This window comes from Pinus tabuliformis, chromosome 6 (assembly GCF_031772625.1).
Source record: "Pinus tabuliformis cultivar Carrire ecotype Pingquan chromosome 6, CPIR1, whole genome shotgun sequence".
In the NCBI taxonomy this organism is placed as follows: domain Eukaryota; kingdom Viridiplantae; phylum Streptophyta; class Pinopsida; order Pinales; family Pinaceae; genus Pinus; species Pinus tabuliformis.
Window position 1 is genome coordinate 590174469 of NC_142292.1, and position 6000 is coordinate 590180468.

The following is a 6000-nucleotide window of genomic DNA, read 5'->3' on the forward strand; positions in this document are numbered from 1 at the left end:
AATTTTTTAATTAGTAAACATTAAATATTTTTATGGAATTTTAAAATAAATTGTAAAATAAAAAAATAATATTAAAAAATAAAAAATCTATAAATAATTTATAATAACGATCTTTGTAATTAATTATCATATTGCTCCATTGTAAAGTAATAATCAATGCCCTAAGTACTTTATAATATTTTTTATCCATTCAAATATAATTCCTAGCACTTAGATAATGTACCATTTGACAGAATATAATATTAGTTTCGTTTACATTTAGCTTAGGTCTTTTTTTTCAGAAAAAAAAACCATCATAGATTTATATTAAGAAAATATAAAGATCTTCAATACATATCATGATTTGGTTTGAGGGCAAATAAAATGCCCAGAAACCTATGCTAACAATAGATAAAGATAGTCCGAACCATCCAAATCTAAAATAAAAAAACATATACATCACATATACAAAACTTGCTTGACCAAAATTGTTACAGATCATACAATCACTTGAAGAAACAGCCCCATCAAAAGATTGCAGGCAATAACACACAAGGAAATAGGAGCAGTCGGCTAAGGAGATACCATCATGCAGGAGCAAAGACCTCCAAGATTGCATGCAATAACACATAAGGAAATAGGAGCAGTCGGCTAAGGAGATACCATCACGCAGGAGCAAAGACCTCCAGCATCATATAGCAGGGATTTTTGGCAGAGAGTCATTTTGAGGAAGGGAATCATGGTATGCCAAAATACGCTGAAGAATTGCACGTAAAATATTACATTAGCTTTTTAATTTAATTTGTTTTTTTGGAGTTGTCTAAAAAAAGAGGGGAATTGTTTATAGTTAAAAATAGTCGAAATTTGGGTAATTTTTTTTTAAAACATTTAAAATTATAAATTGATAATTTTTATTTAGATTTACAAAAATTTCTACCAAATTTTTTCAAAATATAACAAGAATTTAAACTACACGTGTTGATTTATCGCTTTATCTCGGTAATTATTTCATATTGAACCAGGAAATTCATTTGCACATCATTCTCACAGTTTTCTCGAATAGTGAACTGACATAGACAGGTGCACGACATCTCAGTTTGGATGTCAATACGTGGTTAGAAATAGTACTAATTTACGAGGATAAAACGTTGGGATGCAAAATTGTGTTGAAATCATAATTAAAGCATATTTATATTTTTTATTATATTATCGCTTAATAAATTCATATAGTTAATGCGTGTTTAGTTGAACTTTGTGGGATAGGATAAGAATGTTGCTATAAAATTTTTTATTACAATTTAAACAAGTATAGATTTTTTTAGTGTAATAAATTTATATATAGATATATTATATTGAAATTATTTTGTTGAGTATTAACCCACCTCAAAGCTAATTAACATAAAATATTACACAATTATCAAATGATTTTTACTCAACTATAAGATTATAAATTTTAAAAATAATATTAGACATGCATTATATAAATCAGATTTAAACAATAGATTCTTATCTAGCTTTTTAAAAATAAAATAATAAATAAAGAGGGTTTTGTTATTCATGCATTTTGAATATATTTTATTTAATATTTTTTAAATAACATATAAATGAGTTCTTATTATTTTTGATTACCAATCAAATTTTTCAAAATGCTAATATTTTTATATAATATATTGAAATTTTTATAAAATATATATACATATAGAATATTTTTTTGACATATTTTATGGTTTTTAATTTATTTTTTTAACTTAATATGCATAACATACATTGTATATATATAAGATTAAATAAAAAAAAATCTATTATGGTAAGAATTCAATTTTTATGTTTTTATTTACTAATTCTAAATATAAAGTTATAAAATGATATGGTTCTATGGATTTTATTGTAAATATCATATTTTTATATGTTTATTAACTAAATTTAAATATGAATTGTACCTAAAAATCTACCCTACTTTAGCATCGACTTTCAATCAAGTCACATCATCTTTATAATTCCTACTACCAAAATCCACTCTTACATTAGCAACAAGGATTCTAAGGCAAGCTTCAATGTAACAGTGATATATTATAAATCTAAGAAATAAATAATACATAAAAAAAATTGTTTAACATGAAACCATGCTCGACCTCGGATATTGATCCCTGTATTAATCTGTGGAAGTCATTAATATTTATTGAATTACCGCCGTAGCACTAGAAAACACTGATTCATATTTCCTATGTGATTTAACATTACACAGTACACGAGGTTTATACGGTGGTCATTGTCTAATGCTCACATGGTCTCCGGTGGGTTAGCCATTACTGCCCAGACTTTGGTTAGTTGGTCCTCGCATGCTCAGACACATGGTATTATCACGACCAAGGATGTTGAATGCATCTGCCAACTGGTTCTAATCTCCTGCACCATTTGTCTTGCTTTATCTCCGTTGATTTCCGCCCAGCGATCCGACGATGGTGAGGGTTTAGGGTTATACCCCTAACCACTTTCTCATGCCCGACACTTGGGGGATTCATTGTTACCATTGACTCGAGGTTTCTTGCTGTTCTACAACAGTCTGGTTTGGTGAAGGTCTCAAACTAGCAACTACTCCTCCTGCGGCTTGCCTTGGTTATGATGGTCAGTTTGGAGAAGGCAAGTAACCTTGGCAATGTGACTTCAAGCAGTGTTGATAGTTTGCATTTTCTGAGTTTGTTTGGAACTTCGTCTAGTATTGAGACTAAAGGGTTGTTGCCTCTGTCCAGGGTATTTCGATGGTCTTCCAAAGCTATGGAAGAGGCTCTGCTACAGGATTTGGGAGGTAAGATCATAAACCCGAAATTTTTCCCTGAGTAATTCATAGTCTTTCGAATTTGAAACCGTTAATCAAGGAGGTTTGATGTATTTGCAGGTGGGTTACTCGATGTGGAAACCCTCTAGTTTTAGGTATGACTTATTTCTCTTTCTAGTATTATGCATTTTGTAATTTTCACTGTGATGCAGGAGCATTCAGCCCAAGGGAAATCATTGTAAATAGTAGATCTAGGGGGTCATGTATTTTTGGAATTTGTTTCCTAAGCTCCAAGTCAGTTTCACATTTAGGCTTTTAAGTATGATTTAATTAGATGTTCTCAAAGAAAATAAATGAGAACATAGAAACTAAGGAGAGCTTTTAGGCATAAAAGCAATAAATGTGGACCATTAAGTGATAAGGAGGCTTTTCGATTTTAAAACAGAGAAAAGATGGAATAAAGCCTCAAGAGGCTTTTTGTCACATGTATGCATGCATTTAGAAGCTTTTGGATTGATCGGACCTTCAAGGATCCAGTTCAATGTTTATTATATATATGTATGTTAGCCTACGGGCAAGAGGGAGGGAGACCACCAGTATTGAGAATCTGGCTTGTGGAAGAGGCCATTAGTGAGGAAAGTTTGACCTGTGTGTGTGGTGTGCGAGAGCCCAAAGGCTCTCGACTGTAACTTGTGCTTTTATATTAATATATACAGAGTTCCTGATTATGTTAGCACGCATGAAATGCCTGCCTGTGATTGTTTATGATGTGTATGGGAATTAATGGCTTCTGTTAATGTGTGTGCGTGTATCAGATAGTCGGTTTACTGTGTATCGAAAGTTGATGATTTTTCCTTAATTTTCCCGCATGATGCTTGATTTATGCATTTAGGGTAGTTTCCCTTTCACTGCTGCTTCCGCAGGCTCTCTAAGTCCTTTTATAAAGCCCAGTGGATATTTCTGCTTACACAGAGGATTAATGATATTTCCCTTAAGCGGACAGGGTGCCGGACGTGAAACCTTATAAGACTGGTTCATACCCTTATCGGGTCCGAACCCAATATCGCATCGGAGAGGGCCTTTAGAACTGTGGAGTGGGTAAGCTCTGACAGTCCGGAGCCGAAATATTACAAAGCGCAGCTCAAAGGGGGCGTCGGGTCTGCAGGACCCATTACATTACAAACCCACCGATAAGGAATCGCCGATATCCCGGACCCGAAGTCATTATAGGAAAGGGCGTAAGAGGTGTTGGGTCCGCGACTATCCCATATATATAATATATAATATATGCGACTATCACATTAGAGGAAGGAAGGCAGCTTAAGTGTTGTTACGATGGCCGATGTGCGGACCCGCCGATATTTTTAAATTCGGGCATATAGAATTTGAAATCCATAAATGTGGATTGGAGCGGGACTTATGGTGTTTTCCCGTGTATTAATATATATATGTGGCCGTGGGGTTTAAGACATCATACATATATTATAATGCTTGGGATGGTTGTAATGTGTGGCCATGGGCTTTAAAGCTCTATTAATAAATAAAGCGGATGGGTGGTGGCTTCCGATGGAAATTAAAGGTGTAACAAAGTTATAAAGCGGGATTCTAATTATAAGTCCATAGTTTGGAGGTTTATAGCCTAGAACGCTTCCAATAGAGCTTTGTGGGTCTTAACCCACAAGTCCAAAGTCTGAGATTTTTAACATGAAAGGGGATTTTGGCCTATAACCAAGATCACTTTTCATCAACTGGTATCAGAGCAGGGACAGTTCTTGTGGGGAGAAAGATTCCAGAGAGGAAAAGTGGTATCAGAGAAGAATTGAGGTTAAAGCAGCATTAATATCAGAACAGAAATGAAGCGGGAAGATTTCTTTGAAAAGAAACATGCACACAGGAAAAGGTAATGTGCTGAATGATAAAAGACTACAGTGGGAGATTATAGCAATTCCAACAGAGGCTTGGATCAAACACGAATAGATAATTCTTTAAAGGAAAGAGAAAGCAAGATTGCTTAATGCAAGTTCTGAAGGAAAAAGGACTTGAGAAACCAACCAGAGGAAAAGCCATTCAAAGTGCAGAAGAATGGGTGAAACAAGATCATGCTGAGATCTTGAAAGAGAGGTAATATGTTATGTTCTATTTTAATTTAAGAATGTGTGTTTTTATGCCAATGCACAGGTGATAGCAAGAGAAGCAATGAGAGAAGAACCAAGTGAGTTCTTAAAGACAGAGTAAGGAGAATACTCTTATCGAGAAGTGGCAGTGAACCTGAAGAATCCAATAAGAAATTGGATAGAGAGGACAACTGAAGTGTTCTCAAGAGAGAGTGGGAGATTGCAGAAGCCTAGAGGGAGCAAAGGTGTTGCTCAGGAAGAGGTTCCAGATAGAGGACCTGTGCTTACCAAAAGACTAAGTGAGGAGAGCTTAGTGAGGTAAGATTGCAGCTAGGAGGACTAGCTATTGCAGAGGCTTGTTGCAAAGGAGCTTATGAAGAAAGAAGAGAAGAAGATGACTACTGATAGTCGTAGCTGAGGTTTAGGAAAAAGCCACAGTAGAGGACATAAGAAAGAGGATGCCAAGGCAAATGGCAAGAAGATGAGTCAAGAGGAAATTGACAAAGAGGTTGCTGAATTAAAAGAACAACTCAATGCATTAAGGAGAATGCTTAAGGAAAGCCAGAGACTAGGTTGGGTCTTAAGTAAGAAGCCAGTAAAGTGGCATAAGTTGCAGAGAAGGTTGCAACAAAAGGAAGTGAAGTGGTTGGAGGGAAAACTCAAGGAAGTTGAAATGGAAGAATCCATTTGTGAACCAGAACAAGGAGAATTTCTGGGAGATAGTGAAGATGAAGACTTGAACACTAAAACTTCAAGTAAGACGAAAGGGTCACATGGTTTTAAATCTGACAATTTGTGTATGTTTACAGGTGAAAGACAATTGACTGATATTGTCATGAAGATGGAAAAAGACCAGCAGAATCAAAATTCTGTTATGGAAGAGCATGAGGTAGTTAGATCTCATATACAGCTGGAGAAGATGATCATGGAGGATCAGAGAAGAGGTTCAGAGGAATGCCATAGAGATGAGATGACTGCAAAAGTTTGAGAAAGAGAGATTGCAGTAATGAAGGTACAATTGCAGGTACTGGAAGAATGGCTGCAAGAGCAGGAAAATCAAAATAGAAAATGGATCTTTCCACTGAAAGGAAAGAGAGTGATTTGGCGACAATTGCAGAGGAGGTTGAGGCA